At 34.8% G+C, this 13,572-nt stretch overlaps 1 long non-coding RNA gene across 1 annotated transcript in view; it reads left to right on the plus strand.

Moving 5' to 3' along the window:
- Positions 1 to 4,599, plus strand: part of LOC306650739 — a 32,505-nt gene extending 27,906 nt beyond the window's left edge. The window contains exon 2 of the long non-coding RNA XR_013760999.1: positions 4,340 to 4,599. This is a non-coding gene — a long non-coding RNA (uncharacterized lncRNA). The remainder of the gene's footprint in view (positions 1 to 4,339) is intronic.
- Positions 4,600 to 13,572: the final 8,973 nt, after the last annotated feature.

Genomic DNA, 13,572 nt, shown 5'->3' on the forward strand with positions numbered 1-13,572 from the left:
GGAAACAATAAACCAAGTTAAAAAGTCCATAGAAAGCATAACCAATACGATAGAACACCTGGAAGACAGAACCTCAGACATTGAAGACAAAATATTTAATCTTGAAAACAAAGTTGACCAAACAGAGAAGATGGTAAGAAATCATGAACAGAATGTACAAGAATTATGGGATATCATGAAAAGGCCAAATTTAAGAATTATTGGGATTGAGGAAGGCTTAGAGAAACAAACCAAAGGAATGAACAATCTATTCAATGAAATAATATCAGAAAATTTCCCAAATCTGAAGAATGAAATGGAAAACCAAATACAAGAGGCTTATAGGACTCCAAATATACAAAATTACAACAGACCCACACCAAGGCACATTACTATGAAAATACCTAACACACAAAATAAACACAGAATTTTAAAGGCCGCGAGAGAAGAGAATCAAATTACATTCAGGGGGAAACCAATAAGACTATCAGCAGATTTTTCAATCCAGACCCTAAAATATAGAAGGGCCTGGAATAATATTTACCAAGCCCTGAAAGAAAATGGATGCCAATCAAGAATCTTATACCCAGCAAAACTTGCTTTCAGATTTGACGACAAAATAAAATCCTTCCATGATAAACAAAAGCTAAAAGAATTTACAAAAAGAAAGCTGGCATTACAGAACATTCTCAGCAAAATATTCCATGAGGAAGACATGAAAAACAACGATGCAAATCAGCAATGGGAGGAACTAGCCTACAGGAATAGCCAAATAAAGGAGAAACCAAATCACGTCAAAAAACAAGAATGAGTCAAAAGCTGGGAATACAAATCATATCACAATAATAACCCTGAATGTTAACGGACAGAACTCATCAATCAAAAGACATAGACTGACAGATTGGATTAAAAAGAAAAATCCAACAATATGCTGCCTGCAAGAGACTCATCTCATAGAAAGAGATGTCCACAGACTAAAGGTGAAAGGATGGGAAAAAACATACCATGCATATGGACACAGCAAAAAAGCTGAGTATCCATCCTCATTTCAGATAATGTGGACTTCAAGCCAAAACTAGTCAGAAGGGATAAAGAAGGACATTACATACTGCTTAAGGGAAGCATAAATCAGCAAGACATAACATTCATAAATATCTATGCCCCAAGCATAGGCTCATCCATGAACATCAAACAAATCCTTCTCAATTCCAGAAATCAAATAGTCCACAACACAATAATACTAGGCAATTTTAACACACCTCTCTCACCACTGGATAAATCTTCCAAACAAAAATTGAATAAAGAAACCATAGATCTCAATAACACAATTGAAAATTTAGACTTAATGGACATATATAGAATATACCATCCAACATAAAACGAATACACTTTCTTCTCAGCAGCACATGGATCCTTCTCTAAAATAGACCATATTTTATGCCACAAAGCTATTGTTAGCAAATACAAGAAATTAGAGGTACTACCTTGTGTACTATGAGATCATAATGGATTGAAATTAGAAATAAATGACAGAATAAAAAACAGAAACTTCTCCAATACCTGGAGATTAAGTAATACATTATATGGTGAATGGATAACAGAAGACATCAGGAGGGAAATAAAAAAATTCTTAGAAGTAAATGAGAACAAAGACAAATCATATCAAAATCTCTGGGACACTATGAGAACAATAATTAGAGGAAGATTTATTTCATGGGGCACATTCAATAAAAGAAGTAAAAATCAAAAAATAAACGACTTAACACTATAGCTCAAAGCCCTCAGAAAAGAAGAGCAGACCAACACCAAAAGTAGTAGAAGACTGGAAATAGTTAAAATAAGAGCCGAAATCAATGAAATTGAAACAAAAGAAACAATCGAAAAAATTTAAAAAATAGTTGGTTCTTTGAAAAAAGAAGCAAATTGATAAACCCTTAGCCACACTAACAAAGAGAAAGAGAGAGAAAACTCAAATTACTAAAATTCAGAATGAACTAGCAAATATCACTACAGACACGAGTGAAATACAAAACATAATTAGAAGCTATTTTGAAAATCTATACTCCAACAAAACAGAAAACCTCGAAGATGTCAACAAGTTTCTAGAGACATATGAATTACCTAAACTGAACCAGGAGGATATACACAACTTAAATAAATCAATTTCAAGCAGTGAAATAGAAGAGGTCATCAAAAGCCTACCAACAAAGAAAAGGCTGGGACCAGATGGCTTTTCAGCCAAGTTCTACAAGAGCTTTAAAGAATAGTTCATTCCAATACTCCTCAAAGTATTCCATGAAATAGAAGAGGAAGGAACTCTCACAAACTCATTCTATGAAGCCAATATCACCTGATACCTAAACCAGACAGAGACACATTGCGGAAAGAAAATTTCAGACCAATATCCTTAATGAACATCGACGCAAAAATTCTCAACAAAATTTTAGCAAATTGCATACAAAAATATATTAAAAAGATAGTGCACAATAATCAAGTGGGTTTTATCCCAGGGATGCAAGGTTGGTTCAACATCTGGAAATCAATAAATGTCATTCACCATATCAACAGACAAAGTCAAGAATCACATGATTATTTCGATAGATGCAGAAAAAGCATTTGATAAAATACAACATTCCTTCATGCTCAAAACACTAGAAAAAATAGGGATAGTGGGAACATTCCTTAACATTGTAAAGGCCAGCTACGCTAAGCCCATGGCCAATATCATTCTAAATGGTGAAAAACTGAAAGCATTTCCCCTAAAAACTGCAACAAGGCACGGATGCCATCTTTTTTTTTTTTTTTCACTGTTCTATTTGTTTTTAATTTAGAAAAGTATCAAACTCATAGTGCCCCTTTTTTCACATAAGCAAGCACAAAGATATGAGGTTTAACAGGAAATCATACAAATAAAATATGTATAAACACAAATCCATATTGAGCTGTAACACAGATAACAGAGTAAAAATGAAGAAAACTGGCCACTATATACAGTTGGACACTGCTGTGTCTTATACACTAGAAAGTCTTTTATAAAATCATCATCTTATATAATCAGGAGACCAATCTTCAATCTCATCCTGCAAGATGCATTTCTTTACTATCTCAGAAAGGTTTTCTTCTTCCTTGGCTTTATGATGTTCCTTCTTCAAAATACTGCTCACTTGAAAGAGAGGTAGAGCTTGCAGCCACAGTTCTGCATGTTGTTATTTCAACACGACTGGTGTGCAGTAGGATCATTGATGTTTCCAGAACATTACAACGTCTTGCAAGCTCATTACTCACTTCTGCTAGCCTTTCCTTCGTCCTTTAAAGACTGCACTGTTTCCTCCAATGTTTTCTCCCTCCCTGTCTTTTCACTTGTTGCTTCATACTGTCCTCTTGGATCAATTTCCACAGAATCATTCTGCCTAGATTGAAGAGTTAATATTTTTTCTTCTATTTCCTTCTTCTCCTCCTCCAGTTTTCCACACGTAATTTCTAATTCTTCCACAGACAGAACCTCCTGCTTCAGGAATTGATTTTCCATATTTAGGTACGCATGCTGTGAAGATGAATATTCCAGTTGTTCCTTAAGATCATCCAACTCCTTTTCATAGAAAATTTGATTGCGCAGAATCTCTTTGACAATGTCCCTCTCATTGTCCATATCGATTTTTGCCTGATCATGATGTTCCTTCTCAAGAGCCAACTGCTGTTTATTGGGTTTTTGAAGTTCATCATGACTAGAGGCAGAAGCAGCACCACCACCTTCCCACATTGCTGGGGTTTCAATTTTCTCTATTTCAGGTCCCCTGCAGTGTTGTTCATCCTTTAGTTTGTTAACTTCACATACATCAAGTCTTGTCTGTTCTTCCTCTGATGTCTTTCCTGCAAGTACTTCTGGGTATTTATTTTGAAACATTTCACGTTGCTTTTCTTCATATGCAACAGCTATTTCTTTAAGGTTATCACTGCGATTGACTGCATAGGACAATGCAGTCCTACCAGAGCGATCTTTCAAACACACGTCAACTCCTTTTTGCAGCAGCAGCCTGACTGTTCCTTTGCTTTTGTGTCCTGCTGCGAGCATCAGTGACATTCTTCCATGATGATCCATCGAATTGGATGCTCGCTCCCATGTCCACTAGGAATTCTGCTATTTGCTGATTGTTTTCTTTCAGCACAAGTAATAGTGGAGTGAGGCTGTCGTTTTTTGTTTCAATCATCGCCTTGTGCCTAAGCAGATTTGCTGCTGTGCACGTGTTCTTACTGTAGACGGCATAGTGCAGAGCACTGTTGCCACTGGCATCCATCACATTTGGATCTGCATCAGACTGCAGCAACATCGTGGCACACTCCTCTGCCTGGAATTGTACAGCCTGTTCAGTGGAGCTGCTAAGCTCATCTCCAGATTCAGAATCTTGATGGATTCTTTCCGAGCCTTCTCCTACTGAATCACAAGACTGTTTGTGGGAAAAGCTAGTTTTCTCAGTGTCCAAGAACTCCGGACCAGGAAAGTGACCAAATAAGCGTGTCCTGTTCTGGCTACAAACTTTAGGAGAATGTGAGTCACTGTTAAGCTTTCCATTATTATGGGTCAGGTCCAGGCTTAGATTGAGAGTCTGACCTGGATTAAAATTGGGTCCAAAATTCTGATTGGCATCACGAATAAGACCTGTTCCTTGAACAGACGATGATGGCTTTCCAAAACTTGAAAGCTCAGGCGGTTTGTTCACATTTTCTGTTGATCTCTGAAGCTGTGGACTCTGCATCATTTTCATAGAATTATTTGGCACTCCAACTGCCTGCTTTAACAGGCGGCATTAGAGCTTTGCGGGTGACCACCTTAACATATTGGGCTGGCACATAAAAGGGTTTGGAATTCTCATCCAGTTTAACTTGCCACCAGCCGTCATTGGTCTTTTTCACAAGATGTACAACTCTCCTTGTTTCATCACAATCTTTTGGTCCTTGGCTTCATATTCATAATCATATTCCACTCCAATATACACTTGTCCTGGAACCATCTTCCCACTTCTGTCAGCCATTTTTATTCAATATTATTCACCTCTCAAAAGGGATAGCATGCCACATTATGGCTTTAGGACTTGCTGCATTAATATAGCTGTAATCCCAGCTACTTGAGCAGCTGAAGCAGGAGAATGAAATATTTGAGGCCAGCCTGGGAAACTTGGTGAGATACTGTCTCAAAATATGTAGTTCAGGGGTAGAGTGCTTCCTAGCAGGCATGTGAGCCTTAAAAAGAGATATAAAAATCCAGCATTACATTTAAACTGAGGGCCCAGCGGCCTTGCAGTGGCAGGCCCCCTCCTCAGCCAGCACAGTGGGTGCGGTACACCTAGCCAAGCCTGGAGAGCGTTCACACCACCTCAGCTGGCGCTTCCCTGCAACCTGGTCGCTCAGGGAGGGTAACTTCCAAGGCACGTGGAAGCGGGCGGCGGGTGGGGCAGCGCTGGGGATGCCCTCTTTCACCGCTTGTATACCACATCATCCTTGAAACTCTAGCCAGAGCAATTAGACAAACCAAAGAAATTAAAGGGATACAAATAGGAAAAGAAGAACTTAAATATCCCCGTTTGCTGATGACATGATTATATATTTAGAGGAACTGGGAAATTCCATCAGAAAACTTTTAGAACTCATAAGTGAATTCAGTAAAGTAGCAGGTTACAAGATCAGTGCTCATAAATCCAATGCATTTTTATACATAAGTGATGAATCCTCAGAAAGAGAAATTAGGAAAACTATCCCATTCACAATAGCATCAAAAAAAAAAATACTTGGGAATCAATCTCACAAAAGAGGTGAAAGACCTCTACAATGAGAACTACAGACCACTAAAGAAAGAAATTAAAGAACACCTTAGAAGATGGAAAGATCTCCCATGTTCTTGGATAGGCAGAATTAATATTGTCAAAATGGTCATACTACCAAAAGTGCTATACAGATTCAATGCAATTCCATTTAAAATCCCAGTGACATACCTTACAGAAATAGAGCAAGCAATTATGAAATTCATCTGGAAGAATAAGAAACCCAGAATAGCGAAAGCAATCCTTAGCAGAAATAGTGAAGCAGGGGGTATCGCAATACCAGATCTTCAACTCTATTACAAAGCAATAGTGACAAAAACGGCATGGTATTGGTACCAAAATAGACAGATAGATCAATGGTACAGAATAGAGGACATGGACACAAATCCACATAGATACAATTTTTTCATATTAGACAAAGGTGCCAAAAATATGCAATGGAGAAAAAAATAGCCTCTTCAACAAATGGTTCTGGGAAAACTGGAAATCCATATGCAACAGAATGAAATTAAACCCCTATCTCTCACCCTGCACAAAACTCAACTCAAAATGGATTAAGGTCCTTGGAATCAGACCAGAGACCCTGCATCTTATAGAAGAAAAAGTAGGTCCAAATCTTCAACTTGTTGGCTTAGGATCAGACTTCCTTAACAGGACTCCCATAGCACAAGAAATAAAAGCAAGAATCAATAACTGGGATAGATTCAAACTAAAAAGCTTTCTCTCAGCAAAGGAAACTATCAGTAATGTGAAGAGAGAGCCTATAGAGTGGGAGAAAATCTTTGCCACTCATACTTCAGATTGAGCGCTAATTTCCAGAATATATAAAGAACTCAAAAAACTCTACACCAAGAATACAAATAATCGAGTCAACAAATGGGCTAAGGAAATGGACACTTCACAGAAAATGTACAAGCAATCAACAGATATATGAAAAAAATGTTCAACATCTCTAGTAATAAGAGAAATTGAAATCAAAACTACCCTAAGATTCCATCTCACCCCAATTAGAATGGTGATTATCAAGAACACAAGCAACAATAGGTGTTGGAGAGGATGTAGGGGAAAAGGTACACTCATACATTGCTGGTGGGGCTGTGAATTAGTGCAGCCACTCTGGGAAGCAGTATTTAGATCCCTGAGAAAACTTGGAATGGAACCACCATTTGACCCAGCTATCCCACTCCTTGGCCTATACCCAAAGGCCTTAAAATCAGCATACTACAAAGATACAGCCACATCAATGTTCATAGCTGCTCAATTCACAATAGCCAGATTGTGGAACCAACCTAGATGTCCTTCAATTGATGAATGGATAAAGAAACTGTGGTATACATATACAATGGAAAATTACTCAGCCATAAAGAAAGATAAAATGATGGCATTTGCAGGCAAATGGATGAAATTGGAGAATATTATGCTAAGTGAGATAAGTCAATCTCAAAAAACCAAAGGACGAATGATCTGGCTGATAAGTGTATGATGACACATAATGGGGGGTGGGAGGGGATAGTGTTAGGTTTAGGTTTTGGGTTAGGGAGGGTGGCAAGAATGGAGGAAGAAGGACTGTATAGAGGGAAAAGAGGGGTGGGAGGGATGGGGGAGGGAAAAAATAACAATGAATCAAAGAACATTACCCTATGTAAATTTATGATTACACAAATGGTATGCCTTTACTCCATGTACACACAGAGAAACAACATGTATCCCATCTGTTTACAATAAAAAAAGTTGATCTCATAGAATTGAAGAGTAGAATGGTAGTTATCAGAGGTGCTTAACAGTAGCTTGGAGGGATGGGGAAAAGTTGATAGATGGTTACTAAAATACAGTTATGAGCAAGAATCTCTGGGGTTCTATTGCAAAGTATGGTGAGTATAGAAAGTAATTACATAAAATGTATTTTAAAAAGTTAGAAGGATTTTGAAAGTTTTTACAACAAAGAAATGATTCACGTTTGAGGAGATAAGTATTTCTAACCTGATTTAAACATTATACAATATATACACATATTGAATATTACTTGGTATCCCATTAATATGTACATTATGTTTTTATATGTCAGTTGAAAGAAAATAGAATGCTTACATATAATTTGAATGGAAATCACAACACATTTGAAAAAGCTGACATGCATTTCCAAAAAACTTTCCAGAAAATATATTCATTAATTCATTTCTTGAGATACATTTTGATTATCTTTTTGACTGCATATTCTGACCCTATTTTTTATAAGGCAAGAATTTTTAATGCTTTCTAGAAACAATAACTTAAGGAATCAGTTTTTCCTCTAGCATAGTGAGATTTGTTTAATGGATGCTATAAAAGTGGGGTTTTTTTTCAGCTTTATCACTTATACTAAAAATACTATTTGTGTAGAGTCTGACTAATTTGGGAAAACTCTTAAATGAACTACGAAATTTCAGAGTATTTTACGTTTTCCTGTTTCATGTGTGATCTTAAAAACTTTCAAATAATGGTTGCTCATTACTCAATATGCTGCCACTATCTCACTCTGGTGGCCTATGTCCTATATGATCTTTTGTTGATGTATTTTCAAACAAATAAGCAATAAATTTAATTATATTTCATTATAATTCATATAATTCATTCCTCTTCATTAATTGGCTCAGCAGACAAATATAAGAGCCTGTCCATTTACTTTGAATAGCATTTTATCACTTTCTGTTAACTACTATTTTATGTTCTGATTTTTGTTACTTTCGTTATATTGTTTTGCTTCATCATGCTTTATGTATCAGTTATTTTTTTATAAAAAGAAATAAAATGAGTTACTTGTAGACAAAAGGATAATCAGATAGCTATATATGACCCACCAGGAAATGAAAACATCACTACAAAAGTGAGTCCAAGAATGGTCATACAAGAACAGTAGCTTTGTTAGGTATGCACACTTTTGTAATCCCAGTAATTTAGGAGGCTGAGGTAGGAGAATGGTAGGTTTGAGAGCCTCAAACTTAGCAAAGGCTTGCTGGGGATATGGTTCAATGGTAAAGTCCTTATGGGTTCAATCTTCAGTCTCAAAAGAGAACAGCATTTTTATTCATTTTGGCATTAAAACCAGAAATGGTTACATTGTATACAAGAGGAGCATGGATAAACAAACTGTATTATACTTGTACAATGAAGTACTACTCAGTAATAAAAATGAAAAAAATTTAAAAAATAACATGGATGAATCTCAAAAGGATTGTGCTGAGCAAAAATAGATAAAATGATACATATGATTCCATTTACATTAAATTCTAGAAAATTCAAAACAAATTCTGACAAAAAAATCATATCAATATTTGTCTAGGGAATAAATGGAGAGATTGATTTCAAAGTGGCATGAAGAAGTTTTGGTCATTGAAGAGAATTTTCAGTATATTGATAGTAGTTTTAGATTCCTGTATATATACTTACGTAAACACTCACCAAAAGATGCACTTTGTCTTATATGTACATGAAATGTGCTTCAATAAATTTGTAGTAACAATTATAAACATTGACCTCAAGCTAATAATATTCATGTTGAAGATTTTAGGGGAAAATGTTCCATGACTTCCTTGCAATCACATCAGAAAAACAAGATAAACTGATATATTGATGGGAGCATGGATAAACATGTATTAAACCATGTAGAAAAAATTGTATTTATATTGTAGGTGGAAAGTACATAGAGGTTAACCATAAGGTCATTTCAGGTTTTTCTATATGACTGAAAACTTCCATTATGAATGTATAAAAATCCCAGAATGTCATATTTAAATGTTGGGAAAAAAAGATTTATGGCAAGCTCATAAGTATGCTTTTTTATTAGCTCAGAAAATGTCTTCTTTTATGATGTCTTTTAGGTACGTATTGAAAAATTATTTTTTAATTGACAGTAATTTATTTGGCCCAAATAATACTCAGGAAGATTACCTCAAGAATATATTAGCATATACTGAGATCTGGAATATGTTGATATTTCAAGCCTTTGGACTCTTATATTCACTGCTCTGAAGGAGAACCTATTCATTAGTGGATATGTACAAAAGGTTATATTTTCTTATGCCATCGAAATCTGTCAAGTGTAATTTCCAGGAGACCAATGTACTGTGATATGTCTCTTTAAAAATTATGTCATATTCTCATCTAAAGGCTTCCATTCCACACACTTAATGTTCCCCACTACACTTTTTGGCAAACCCCAACTCTATTACAAAGAATAAATGTCTATGATCTTCTGGACAATCTCAAACCGAACATGGCATACAATGAACACTAAATACATATTCATCAAATGAATAAATCAAATGATTAATTGACCTTTCTTTTATATATATATGTATCCATTTCACATGCCAATACCACTTTGTAATTCATTACAAAGTTTAAGGTAACATTTACAGACACATATCTTTATAAAATTAGTATTGAAAAAGGTATGATTCATAAATTAGTCCTTTTATGCTGTGTTCTATCTCTACTACTTACAGGACATGTGGTCTTGCCTAAAATGCAAAATTATGAATTATTTTTTCTTAAAATTTGGATTAAAATCCTGTTTTATAGGTTCACCATGTAAATGAAGTGGATTACGTTAACTTTATTCAGTTCAAAAAACTCCATGAGGAATATGGTTTACCTGGTTTCCTTCTAGTTCAAAATCTTGTTTAAAAGTTTTCAAAGTATCATTCATTCCAGTTATCTGTTTGAAACAATACTTGGATGTTATAAAGAAATTTATAAAGACAAAGGAATTATTAGGACAAAAAGAACCTCTATTAGTGATTAATAGCTCAAATTAGCCTTAATTATAAACCACAAAAGTGAACACCTTACTGTCAAGCTTTCATTGAAGCTTACTGTTATCCTTCACTTAGGAGCAATTAAAAATCTTTCACCTAATATTACCAAAAGTGGAGATTCGCTGGGGTGGTGGCTCAGTGGTAAAGGGCCTGCCTGGCATGTGTGAGGCACTGGGTTCGTTTCTCAGCACCGCATAGAAATAAATGAATAAAATAAAGATCCAGCAACATCTAAAAGAAAAAAATTTAAAAAGAAAAAAAGTGAAGATTCTTTTTATGCTTTTATTAGTGTATTTTGCATAATATTTAGGATCATTTTGACATAATAATCATTGTACATGCATGGAATATAATTTACTTCATTTCAATCCCCAATATGTTTGCTTTCCCTCTACTTCTCCCACCTGCTGTTACCCTTCATTTCCTATACAGGTCTTTCTATTTATTCTTTTTTTTTTTTTTTCCCAAAAGATCTCCAAGCCAAACATTTGGCCATGTTTTTATTTACTACATATACTATAAACATATACAATGCATGTTATAAAAACATTTTTAATTTAACTGTCAAGAAATTTATAGCATTATAATAAAATGGTACATGTTCATATTTTATTTCAAATGGGTTTGCTTATCACCCATTTCAAACCATTAATGGTACAAAAAAAAACAGTGAAATGTTACATGTGGAAAATTTAAAATTACCTACTTGTATTATTAACAATAAAGAAGTTCAACAAATTAATAAGAATTAACCATGTCCAACATTAGCATCCAATAAATGAGCTTTTGCAGAAACAATTTATAAAATATAGCAGCCAATTTCAGTTTACTTTGAGATAATGAATATGTACTTGACTAGGATTCTAGCATGTTTTTTGGAAGATAGCTGTAAGAAATCCTTTTGATTTCTTGATATCCAATAACTGCCACACAATCCAAATCCAAGCCAACAATTTATGTAATGGCTCCAGAAAAATAATCATTGATAAATTCTTATGATATGGGTAGAGTTGCATATTCCACTAATATTACATGATGAAAAGAGACATTACAAGCCAATATCAAAGGCAAAGGAAAATATAAATATTCAAATCAGTTGAAACAAGGTAAGGTTCTTGTACAATTATTTTAGATGACATACTTTCAGGAAAATAAGACTTATCTAATTATAATTGGTACTTTATGGGTACACATGAAGTTTCTTGTCATTTTTAAGCATATTCTGTTTATGACTCTAATGATATTCTGGTTCTGTGTGCTATTCTTGCTGATGTGACTTGTAACCCCTATACATGTTTTTCGTTTTTACTTTAAAAATCTTTGTGTGGTCAGGCTTGGTGGTGAAAGCCCATAATCCCAGTGGCTCCAGAGGCTGAGACAGGAGGATTGTGACCCTGGGTTCAATTCCTGGTACAAAAATATATAAGCGTCATATGGTATGTACATGTGCTATATTCACTAGCTCAGAAAAAAAAAAAAAACATTATTCATGTGCTGTGCAATCTGAAGGAACATAAAAAATAATTTAGTTGTAAAGCTTATTTACTGATTGCTGTCCAACATGAACTATATAATTTCTTTAGACTGAAAGGCAAACATCACCATACAAAACCAGTCAGTTACTATCCCTAACTGTAGCAGTGAACTTTTGTTTCAGTTTAACTATTTCTTACCTAAATTATTTAGGCAGCTATATATTAGAAAACCTAGGGGAATTTTTATGAAGTGGACAGTGGTCAATAAATACTATCTTCTTTTGCCTGTCAGCACTATGGCTCAGTATATATTAAAAATAAAATAGAACTTTACAATTCACAAGAATTAAAAGGAGACCAAAAATCCATAATGAAAAAATGATACATATAAAAACAAAATATTAAAAAGTAATTAAATATTAAAATATTTAATTAAATATTTAAATTAAATATTTAAAATATTGATTACAGAAATTATAATTCCTTGCAAGTACATTTAAAAGGATCATGCATCTTGGTATTATTTATGATTCAAGGAAGACTCAAGTGTTATAATATTTCAAAGGTCTCTCTTCTGTCTAAACATCCTTGATCCTGACAGAGTGATTTTTCTGAAACACAAATCTTATCATTTCACTCAGCTTTTTAAAATTCCTCAGTGACATTTCTTGGTCTACAAGATAAAATCTAATAGATTTCAAATGACACAAGGTCCTTGATGATGTAGATATCCCCTATTTCTCCAGTCTTCTTTCTATAAGCCCTTAAAATTAATCCCTTCGATTCACCTATAATTACTTCTTACATTTTCCAGTTTCCAGTATGCTTATGTTTTAAGCATAGATGGAGATATGCTACAAGGACATACTCATGCCAATATCTTGGCCCGAAAACGAAAATCCTTACTCATCTTTCAATATTCATGACATCACCTTAAAACATTCTGATTATCACAGATGAGTGTCTATTCTTACCATTACACTGTCAGATTATGATATGCATTGTTCACTTGTATGGTAACACAAACAAGCAACTGAAATTGGAGAGGTAATAAATTGTGACTACTGCTTTGGATCCATAAGTATAGGAACTGGGAAGGGTTTTGGGGGTAAAGGGGAACTGGGGATTTAATTCTTTTTCTGATATTAGGAATTGAATCCAGGAGCATTTTACCATGAGTTACATCCCCAGTCCTTTTTTGTTTTGTTTTATTTTTGGTTTTTTTGAGACAGGGTCTCACTAAATTGCTTAAGGCCAAACCAAGTTGCTGAAACTGTCCTCAAACTTGTGATCCTCCTGCCTCAGCCTCTTGAGTTGCTATGATTAGCTGCTTGTGCCAGCATTCCCAGTGGGAACTGGGAAGCTTTAAAGTGTTTTCCTTTCTCAACAATCATAACCATCAACATAATTCCTAGCCTGGATACTCAGGATTCCACCCTCTGTTTTGGCAACTTCAGAACTGTAAGTTATTGAAAGAGATGCATCATCTAGGCAGATGAATTAGGA

Source organism: Sciurus vulgaris (assembly GCF_902686455.1).
Source record: "Sciurus vulgaris genome assembly, chromosome: X".
NCBI classification, from domain to species: domain Eukaryota; kingdom Metazoa; phylum Chordata; class Mammalia; order Rodentia; family Sciuridae; genus Sciurus; species Sciurus vulgaris.